The sequence below is a fragment of the Formica exsecta genome, unplaced genomic scaffold (assembly GCF_003651465.1).
Source record: "Formica exsecta isolate Colony F162 unplaced genomic scaffold, ASM365146v1 scaffold81, whole genome shotgun sequence".
In the NCBI taxonomy this organism is placed as follows: Eukaryota; Metazoa; Arthropoda; class Insecta; order Hymenoptera; family Formicidae; genus Formica; species Formica exsecta.
In genome coordinates, this window is record NW_021853581.1 from 468,228 (window position 1) to 480,436 (window position 12,209).

Here is a 12,209-nt window from a genome sequence, read left to right on the forward strand (position 1 = left end):
AAGTCGTTCCCTACAATTGCAATATATATTATAAACAATGATAAAATATATAGGGTGTCCAACAAGTAAGTGACCAAACGAAAGGTGGAGGTAGATTGAGTCGAAAAGTCTTGAACCATTTTTTTTTATAATGCTTAGGCTACGTTCCAAAACGGTGTAAAATTTCTTCTCCGAGAAAAATTTTACTCTATGGCCGGCCTGGAACCAATCCAAAACACTCAAAAAAGTTTCGGAACGGCCATCGAGTAAAATTTTTTTCGAAGAGTACGTTTTGGAACGTAGCCTTAATAAAGAAGTTCTTACTGATTAAGTTTGTCCAATCAGCGCCAACTTTTAGCCGCGCGCCTAGTAGTGTACGTGAGCGCTCCGTCGCTACGGTGGCGCACGCTACCAATAGCGAGATTCTCGAACGTCTTAGCGACGATTATCGTTGTTGTTAGCGAGCTATAGCCTATGAGAGTTGCGCTTTTCACCCGGATTGTTCTTGCCATTGGCTGTCGCTAGTTAACGATATCGAAAATTGTCGATAGCAAATTACTGAATCCCGCTACAGGGGCGCGTTCCACTTAACGACCGCAACGCTCACGGTTAGGTATCATTTTATCATAGACATAGTATATCTAGACCGAGCGTTTGCCTTTATTTAAGGAGTGGGGGCCGATGCCCACGTAGAGCTATTCGCGCGTGTGATTACGCTTATAGATTCTCGATAAACTCGATGGAAATTCGAGAGAAGAATCGATGCAGAACGAACTACATGCACTTATAATAGCTCTCGCTGATCTCTATTTATTGTTTAAATTATCGATGAGAGCTGAACAGCCGCGAATACCAATTTTTCTCGTCGAGCGCAAAGCACACACAAACCAACGTCTAACAAATCGTTCGGATATTCCAATCTACATCACACAATAAAACGTATAATACTTTAATTATCATTTGCAACAGAACGATTCTTCGAGCTGACAATATGCTTATTACTTGACTTATTCTTTTTGGTTTAATGCCATGATAGCTGCGGTGCCATTCGCCGGCTTCGTCGATTCCGCGATTTCGGCAGTCCTCCCATTTATCGATATATGCGCACGCAATTAACACGACTAGCTCGTGCTGCCTAGTCGTCAGATACAAATTTATAAATCTATAAATATATGTAAATATATGTACTGTCCCTGATACATAAACTCAATAATGTTAGTAACTTTAATATATCATCTATGTTACACGTGCATACACGCACGCACGCACGCACGCACGCACTAAAAAATAAATAAAATGAATAAAATAATAAAATAAATTAGTTATAAATTGCTCATCTCGAAATTGCTCCGCAGTCGTTCGATGTCTTTTTGGGTTTTCTTTTCCATTTCATTTTTCATTTTTTACTGCTTCTTTTTTGTATATGATTACGATACTCGTCACGCGCATAATTACGCTTAAATTAACGATTGTTTCGACATATTTATGAGTTATAATATATAATAGCTAATTATAATAAACGTAGAATTTTTCGAAGTATAATCCGATATACGGAGTCTCAACCTTCTTATTCGAGTTTTGCCGTATAACTGACGGCAGACGATTGAGTGCATATATCATTGTATTATAACTTTATTAGTTCGTTGCCGCCCGACGGGAACGGATGTGTTCTGACACGTTACGTGTGTGTCTATTGTTTGGACCTTATTTGTGAGTTTTCACCTTTTTTAAAGAGGATTTTTACATTTATTACTTTCTATCAGTTGTTGGCCGGAATGATCTGATCATACCCTAAATCAGAAGTGGCCATTAAAAAAAGGAGAGGAGAGATCATTGTATTATTCGAAGAAAGGGCCAAAGATCCTTTGTGTGACAACAATTCGATGTAAACATTAATACGTTATACGCCGCTAACAAAAGATCGCATACCAATCAATTTGTTTTATAATCCCGAAAAAAAATATATTCAATATATTATTCCCATTCTAAAAAGGCAATATATGTATATTGTATATACCATTATATTTTATGAAAGATACGTATCCTATCTTTTTTTATACATTATAAATTTATATTCTAATATATATTACGTATAAACAACATAAATATAAATGTTTTATTTGAAGTTAAAGAAGAGATGAAGAATAGGCGAGAAAGAAAAAGAGAGAGAAGGAAAAGAAAGAAGGACGCTTTATTTAAAATTAAAGAAGATGAAGCAAGAGAGAATAAGCAAGCTTGCAAAAAATAAGCAAGAGAGATAGATAGATAGATGGATAGATAGGTGGATAGATAGATGCATAGCTAGATTGATAGATAGATGGATATAGCTAGATTGATAGATAGATGGATAGATAGATGGATAGATAGATGGATAGATAGAGAGAGCAGATAGAAAAGTAGCGAGCGAGAAAGATTAAGATTGTACTTAGAACGGTCTTAAATATACGAACCGATCATGAATACGGACCTTAAATTGTTAGTTCACGCCGACTGAAATATGGCGTTATTAGTAATAGATATTTAAACATAAGGCGAATGAGAAGTATTGGCGGTGTGGAATCTAAATAGCTCACAATCAGTAGTAAGAGCAATCGCTCGGCAAGCGAATGACTCGGATTCGATTCCCGATTCAGCAACTTCGCTGATCCTCGCATTGTAAATTAACTATCGCTTGTCGTCGCAAATCAAGATCTCGAATGCACTCAGTCAGTCCAAGAGTTCGGAGTCAAACTTTAAATAAACATTTATTACATTATTAATCAGCTTAAGATTCTTTCTGCCTTGTCTTTCGTATTGACTTTTAAATATACATCTTTACCGTAGCCGCGATATCAAAAGCGCGTCTATACCATGTAAAATTTCGTTGATTTATTGTCTAATGTTAATATATTTTTTCTCATAGATACTGCGTAAAATTTGGAACACATCAAAATGCGAACGACGAACGCACAAACCAATTTGGGACATGCACACGACGAGACTCACTCGGGAGAAAGTTCGATCGACACATTTTTTGCCAAAAGGATGATCCTTGTAACTGGTGCTACTGGCTTCTTAGGGAAAGTCCTCCTGGAAAAACTGCTGCGCTCGTGCCCTCGTGTGGCTACAATTTTCATTCTAATCCGCCCAAAAGGGAACCTGTCTATCGAAGAACGCTTGAGGGAACTATTGGAAAATCCTGTTTGTATAGATATATATATACTTATCATATCGCAAAGTTATTCGAAAAGAAAATATCTCTATTTCAAGTAAACTTAATTCTGATAATTTTTTATGTAGTTTACGTAAAATATAAAAGAAATGTCCAAGTTTCATTTCCCACTCGGCATGTAATATTTGTGATACATTGCTGCAATATTCCATTTGAAATATTACACCTTTCAACAATATTACAGAAATATTTTACGACCGTTTCTGCAACATTTCTGCAATGTTCCAATGTCCGCAATCATTTCAAATGCAACCTTGCTAAAACATTTCAGCAATATTTCGGTAATATTACTGAAGTATATCATCGGTGGTTTACAATATAATTATGACTAATAATGATGACTAGTAGTGCACGTTCGGTACGATCACAAAAACAACGGGCGTAAAAATGGTCATAAACAAAGGTTAAAAAACAAAAACAATGAGAGAAAGACTAATGCGGCAAATTTAGTTAATTATTAAATCCAATTCAAACTTTGAAATCAAATTTAAATTCAAATTCTTTTGCCAATATTTGTTTTTTTTGCCGTGATGGACAATCATAATAATTAGTATTCGGGATAATTTATCAACACGATCGTATGGTAACTTTAAAAAAATGTTGATTTTATTCTACAATAGGAATGAGAGATACTACAGATCGTCAATAACATTTTTTCAAGTTAATTTTATCATTAAAAATATGCTGATTTTACACAAAATTTATTTCAAATTACTATGAAGTTTGCATTCATGGATATGTAATATATGTTAAATTTGAGCCAAATTTTCTTGTTATTAATAATACGGAACATATCTACTGTATACAATTAAAAATATGTGCACATTGTTTTATTTTTAAACTTTTTTCCAATTGTTTTAATAATTTAACACTTGAGTACGATCGCCATGCGCATGATCTTTTGTTATTATGAAAAATTGTCGAAATAGCATACATCTGTAGATGAGTACCTAAAGAGAAACGTGAAGTCGAATAGATGCATAATTAATGTCTTGAAGTCGAATAGATGCATAATTAATTCGACACGTCTAAGATAAGTCGATTTTTGCATCTAGATATTTATTAGATGTCGAGAAATTGCAGCCCAAAGAGTGTTTCATAAACAATGCACCGCTATTGTGTGAATATTAAATTTTAATTGTATCTAAAAAAATTCAATGACACAAAATTACATGACATCTAATTCAGATATTTCTAGATATTGTTTTAGACTAGATGGCTCCGACGTCTAATAGACGTATATCCGATCTCGCGTTTCTCCCTGGGTAGCATTTCGGTAAGGCGTTTCTTCCTTTTTCGCTATAATCGACATATCTTGTTGCTAAATTATCGCGTGGCACGTAATAAAACATATATGAAATCGTCGAAAAGAATGTATCGAGGCCGTTATCATCTCGATTGATTATTATGATTGTCTATAACGACGAGAAAAAACAAATATTGACAAAAGAGTTGAAAAGATGTTTTAAAAAAATCACACGCATACTTTGTAAATATGTATCGGGAAATAAAAAAATGATAAATGAGAAGAATATTTGTGATGATAACGAAAATCAGACGATCTTGTTGATAAATCATCCCGAATACCGTCCATCACGGCAAAAGAAATAAATATTTACATAATAGTTAAAAAGGTGTTTTATGAAAAATCATTTTAATTTATTTCGTAAACTATACATTGGAAAATAAAAAAAATGATCGAAATAAATGAGAGGAATATATGTGACGATAACAAAAGAAAGTATTACACGAATGGATATTTATGGAATATTCGATTAAAATATTTGTATAATTTTTTATTTTTAGTTGACGCAATTTTTTGATATCATTATTTTTGTAGGATTTTGTAAATACATATAACAGTTTTCCACAACTGGCGCGTGTACTTGGTGCCTTTTATTTATTTTTTTCAAAAAGGTATTTTGTACAGACTCTACGCGGATTCTAGCGAGATTTCCTTTCTGATTATAGATTTTAATTTAGAATTTGACTGGAACAACAAATATTGTATATGTCAAGTTTTACAATTCCAATTTACTCTTTATATATTCATATCCATATTGAAGATGGACCAAAAACGGTCCAAAACGTATATTTTTAATGCATATTAGTTAATAAAATTTAACAAAAATAAGTTCGCGTATGGATACCCGCGTCTTGGCTCTTATTTGCCAGTTTTTCCCCTTAATTGTTTTTTTTTCGTCAAATCCAATGATCTTACAATATATTGCTGGCCGCCTAAATCCCACACGTCTTCAAAAATTGAATAATTGCATCAAGCCTAGATACTGTAGAAACAATAACAAAGGATATGTCGAAAGTGAGCGTTGATAGAATTATACTTTAAATATATGTCATGGGAAAGAAACACACAAATTGAACATTTTTAGATTCTAAAAGATTAAACTCAAACAGTCTGTCTGAAATATATATTGTTGTAAATTGCATGTTTATAAGTTGAAAGTTATCCAAATTAAGTTCTTTTGAAATAGAGTACTGATTCAAATATATTTACTGCTTAATTGAAATAACTAATTATTCTTTGTAAATATTTAAATAAATAATTTCTCTAAATAAAAAATTTTTTTTTGGATTTAGTACATTTTTTTTAGTGTACATTATTGGATGCAAAATCTTAATGCGCGCACGTGGAAGTTTATCTCTTCTCTAGTTTTTTTCATAAATTACTTTTGCTACATTCATATTTTTCGAATTAACATTTCTTATAGACGTAATAGTATCCGTGCATTTTAAATTATAATGCAATATTGATTCTGACTGTATAACTTCTTCTGTAGAGGTGACAATTTAAATATTTCCACCTGTGGTGTGATTATACTTGAAGTGTCAAACACAGTCATCAAAACGTACGACGAAAGGTCGCGATTGTTACCGTTCTCACGATTATTTCCCGTAATTATTATCTGCGAAATTATCTCTGCTAATACGTTCGTCGAGAAAAATATTGCGCCACGAATACTTTTCTCTATGAACATTTTTCACGAAAAACGGTTCTTTCATCTGTCGCAGGTTTTCAATAAGATACGATCGGAATTTCCCGGCGCCTTAAATAAGATCTCTCCCGTGAAGGGCGATCTGAGCATGCCGGAGATGGGACTCCAGCCTGAAGATAAGGATATGTTAATACAATAAGTTAATATTGTTTTTCATAGCGCGGCCACCGTACGTTTTGATGAGCCATTGAAAAATGCCGTTAATATAAATACAAAGGGCACAGATCGTATGCTAGACTTGTGCAGGCGTATGAAAAATCTTATTAGCGTCATTTATGTTAGCACGACCTACAGTAACGCCAATCGACGAGAAATTGAGGAATGGATATATAAGTAAGTTTTCAATTATACATAAAAAAAAATATAAACATTTCACAAGTAAAAGTCTTTAAAGATTTTGATCGAACTATATTTTGTTGCGAATATATTCTGCATTTCTTACGGTATTGCATTAGATTATTTATCCGTTTTTATATATTTTGTATATTTTTGTATGTTATTTGTGCATACTTTTTTATACACAATACAAATCAGATTCTACAAAATTATTTTTGCTTTTTGACGCACGATAATAAATATATATTCAACCAGCACACTTTGGAAAAATATCCTTATAATGATACATCTTGCTAATGTTACAGGACAGGGATAAAGCCAGAAACAGTAATGGATTTATGCGAAAATTTAGACGACGAGACGATAGGAATAATAGAGAAAAAGCTGATCGGTAATCATCCAAATACCTATACATTGACCAAAGGTCTAGCAGAACAGATTGTGCTGTCCAAGGGAGGCGGTCTACCAATCGCGATCGTATGACCGAGTATAGTCTGCGCCGCTTATCAAGAACCATTCCCAGGCTGGGTAGATAATGTTTACGGTATTACAGGTATAATCTATATTAAAGCAAATTTGATTGAAATTTTAGTGGCAAAGCTACTCGAGGAAAAAGTCCATATATAATCGAATATAAATATATATAATTATATTTAATTATATATAAAATATGTGCCTGTGTGTGTATGTTCTCTCTCTCTCTTCCCCCTTCTCTTTCTTTCTCTCACTCAAATTGTGTGCGCGCGCGCGTGTGTGTGTGTGTGTGTGATTGTATATGAGCAATTTTTTTATTTCTTTAAATTTTGCTTTTCCTAAAAAAGAAATATCGCAAAAATTATTTTTCTAATTAGTTTTCAATTATTCTTCTTATTATTTTTTTGTACATCCGAATAGAGATAATACAAAAGAAAAAAAAAACATATAGAAACATATTTTATTATATTTATATTTGATTATTTAAATTTTTTTGGTAAATATACATTATACATAATAGGTCACACCTTACCGATTTTATCGCCACTTGGATATGTTATAGGGGAGATTGTTCTGAATAATTTTCCGCAAAGATTAAATGGTGGGCGGCGTTAGTTCAGGAAATATAACAAATTAAAGTTTGACAATCTTAATATTTTTTCTTATATATTATGAAATAATATTAGGAAGAATGAAGTTTGTGTACGTCGTACTAATGTATTTGTCATTTTCTATCTAGAAAAAGTTTTGTTTACAGTCATCGCAAAGTGAATGTATGTTTTAGTGAAATAGTTGCTGGTACATGTACCAGAATAAGCTCCACCCCTACCAATGACAACCCTGGTTTATGTACCAAACAATCACCAAAAATCGCCTTTTACTATACAGCAAAATTTTGCTATCAAATTTCAATTTGTTATATCTCCTAAACCAATGCCATCTCACTTGTTTTTGCGGGAAATTACTCAGAAAAAATAACCTCCTCTATAATGTATCTAAATGGCCATAAAATCGGTGAGACGTGATCTATTATGCATATTTACCATTTTTTCTAACACCAAATTGCTTTATATAGAAAGTTATTAGAGATATGAAAAAAGAAACACGCGCGATATATATGTATAATTAACCGCTTCTAACATATCCGTGACATTAACTCGACGGAAAAATTTTATTAAATATAATGAGTTATATTATATAATGAAAAATAAGAGTTTAAATTGCATGAAAAAAACTAAGCGTTTCTAATAAATTAATTTTCTTCTATATTAATATCAATTATATAGATGTATACACGTTACATCCTATTATTTGATAGGTATAATGATGGAGATAGGTAGAGGTACTATTAGAAGCATCGTGTGTAACGAGAATTTAATAGTAGATGTTGTACCTGTCGACTTTGTTGTCGATACCTTAATATGCGCTTCTTGGTATAACGCAATGCAACATATTGATACGATAAGGATTTACAATTGCACCAGCAGCGCACTGCATCCGATCACGTGAGTATTTGTGAGAAACTGGAACAAACAATAAAACAATAAAAAAAGATATGATTTTTTGCAGATGGAGCAAATTCGGACATCTTACGAAAAAGTACGTCATAGAGTCGCCATCGAAATATGTGATGTGGTATCCAGGTTTTACATTTAGAACAAACAAATTTAGTCACGCTATCATGGTAATTATGTTACACTTCTTACCTGCGTTTATCGTAGATCTTGTATCAAGGGTCCGAGGTTACAAACCTAAGTAAGTGCTCTCTCTCTTTCTCTCTGTCTAAAAAAAAAAAAAAAATGTGTTGGTAATAACATTTCGACGCATCATTTTTTTCAGAATGGTGAAAATGACTAAACGCTTCGAGCGCTTTGCTAAAACCGGAGAGTTCTTCGCGATAAACGAGTGGAAATTCAGCGCTGATAACATGAGGAAACTAGTGAAATCCGTAAAAGCGTCGGGGCATCGTAACGACTTCAATGTAGATATCAGAAGCTTGGATTGGGACACGTATTTGCATCAATACATGTTAGGAATTAGAAAATATATTTTAAAAGATAATCCAGATACCTTAAATAATGCCCGTAGTCGTTTATGGAGGCAAGTCCCAATTTCATATATTTTTATTCACATTTTCACGCTTGCAAGATATACGCTGAGGAATAAATCGATCATTAATATATTACAGATTGTACTGGATGCATAAATTAACCAAATTATTCAGTATATTCGTATTATTAGGAATGATGCTGATATGCTGGACTGCGGTGATATCATCAAGAAACTATACGAAAACTTTTGAATCGTAATTTGTGCTATTTTAAAAACGCTGCAAAAACATTGCGGAAAGAAAAATTTTTTAGATAAAGGGACATATAACTTCGATATATTAAACTGTTGTTAAGTACTAACAAGCTGAAAATTGTGCAAATTAGAAACTTGCACATTGCTTCCTCATCATTTTATTTCGCTTACAGAGCTTAAGATCCTTAAAGCAAGCGGGTTTTTCAATTTTTGCTTTCTCATAGAGAAAGCTTTATGAGCAAAGTAAAAAAATAAAGAAGCATTGCAATTCTCAAAAAATCCAAAATTTTATAAGAAATGAATTCTTTCACCGATCCTCACTAAATTCAATACCAACTATCCTTTAATAATACTCTATTCATGTAAAAAAATTTAACCCGATATTTCAAAATTTGCGAAAGTTAAAGCGTGTACAGACATTTCTCAAAAAATTCAAAATTTTATGTAAGCGAATTTATTTACGAATACACGTATTTTGAAAAATAGGAATGCGTTTTAAGTAGCATGGTGTAGATACGCACGTGAAATTAATTTACATTGTTAGAGATTAGGCATATACTTGCATGCATGCATGCATGCATGCATACATACATACATACATACATACATATATACATACATACATACATACATACATATATACATACATACATACATACATACATATATACATACATACATACATACATACATATATACATACATACATACATACATACATATATACATACATACATACATACATACATATATACATACATACATACATACATACATATATACATACATACATACATACATACAGACATTTTTTAGGAATATGATTTTTCGACGTTTTGGAACATCCTAAACACATTGGTATAGAAAACTCAAAAAAAAATTTTGTCGCGGAAACAAAGCTTCCTCTACAAGGAAGCAAAATATAACTACAGTATCTCTCTTAGTCTGACTCTTCCCCTTCGACCTGTCCGGCATGGGTAATCCTACCGGTAACTTATTAGCATTTTTGAATGAAGCTAATCGCTTTGAGAGCGATTAAACCCAATTTACAATGAATATATTTTTGATCAAAAATAAGTTTTGAGAGAATCTGATTAATATAAATAATATAAAGTACATTCTCCGTTTTTGACTTGCTATATTTTGTCTTTAAAATTAAAACAAGATTCTTTGCCCTGATTAATCAATCAAACGCTTACTGCAAATATTCATTGATTAATCAAATAATCCAAATACTAAAATCCAAGACAGAGTTTGAGTTTTATTCATTAATCGGTTTCAGAGCGATCAAACTTACTTCATTCGAAAACGCTATACGTTACCGCCGGCATAGCTCTCAGGTTCATTAGAGTACGCAAACCTCCTCACCCGGCAAATGCCTTCGTTAAGGTAGAGACACCACCGAGCAAAAATGTGTGAGGATATTGAGTAATATCTTTTTCAAATTAATTTATTAAAAACTGCGCCTGTAATCTCCTTTTCGCGAGCCGCCTCAGAAAATGTTTTTTTTCGTGACGACCATCCTAACTAATCTCCGGGTAATCTGAAACAAAAAAACAAAGAAGAATATAATCCTCATATGTGTGGCTATCGCGTGTTCTAGGATAAAGCGAAACAAAAAATTCGAAATTTAAAATGTCGTTCAGAACAATAAACATCGATTTTTCGGCTAAAATTGGCCATATTTTTTGCAATAACAAAAGAGTACAAGTTGTAATAAAATAATCCTAGTTCATATTAAAAAGGGTCTTATGTTCTATATTTTCTAAAAACTTGAAGTTAATCGGACTATCCGCTCCCGAGATATCATGGTCGCAAGGTGAAAAAATGTTGTTTCAAGAAAAACGCGTTTAAAGTTTTAAGTACAGTTAACTATAAAATTTCAAATACTTACAGCTGTTTGGTGCTAGCCAGCTATTCCAGGCATCTGTCAGATAAACGGTCTCTAGCTTCGGAAATTCTTCGAATTTCGACATAATATTTTAAGAACATATTTTAAAAATCTCTAACTTTCAAAACATATAAAAAAAAATTGATTTTTTTTACCTAATAACCGACAATGTAGCCTTAAAAACAATTGCATTAAAAACGAGTCGATACAGATGTTATTACGTTTTGCGCTTAAATTGATATTAATTGACTCGAGGTGTGACTTGCTTTTATCTTTGTTAATACGTACTCCGTTAAATGATATTTTATCGTATGTATGTGATGCACGTTAGTGTATACAGCGACATCTATATAAAACATATATCTCAATGTAACTATATATTCAAACTTCTAGTGAGGCAGTTCCTTATTATTGCGCGCCGCTCGAGACGTATAGAAGCTGATTGCTTGGATATATTGAGCAAAGTGCTAAGTTGCAAGGTGAGCAAGATGTTCGTTTTTTTCGGTATCGTTGCCATAATCGTTCCGATACTATCAGACAGACAATCTTTACCGAAACGGTATAATAATCTATACGGTGATGAGAATATATCGAATCTTTCAAATTTACTCCGGGTGGGTATCGGAGTGTTGAACTTTCTGGAAGAGGGCCAACATTATCTAAACCAGGAAATACCGGACACGACTCCTGAAGTCGGAGATGTATATGATTTTGTGGTGGTTGGTGCTGGCACGGCCGGTGCCACGGTAGCCGCGAGATTAAGTGAAATTCCTCAAGTCAAAATATTGTTAATCGAAGCTGGAGGATCCAACGATATTTTCATGGACATTCCGCTAACCGCTCATTTTCTACAGCTAAGTAATGAGTTTAATTGGCAATATCGAACAAAGCCGCCGTAAAAATATTGTCTCGGTATGAATAACAACAGTTGTAACTGGCCTAGAGGAAAAGTGATGGGCGGTAGCAGCGTGCTAAACTACATGATTGCTACCAGAGGTGG

The 12,209-nt window shown here is 33.0% G+C and overlaps 1 pseudogene; it reads left to right on the plus strand.

The window, feature by feature from the left end:
* LOC115244347 overlaps window positions 1-9,556 on the plus strand; it is an 11,046-nt pseudogene extending 1,490 nt beyond the window's left edge.
* Window positions 9,557-12,209: the final 2,653 nt, after the last annotated feature.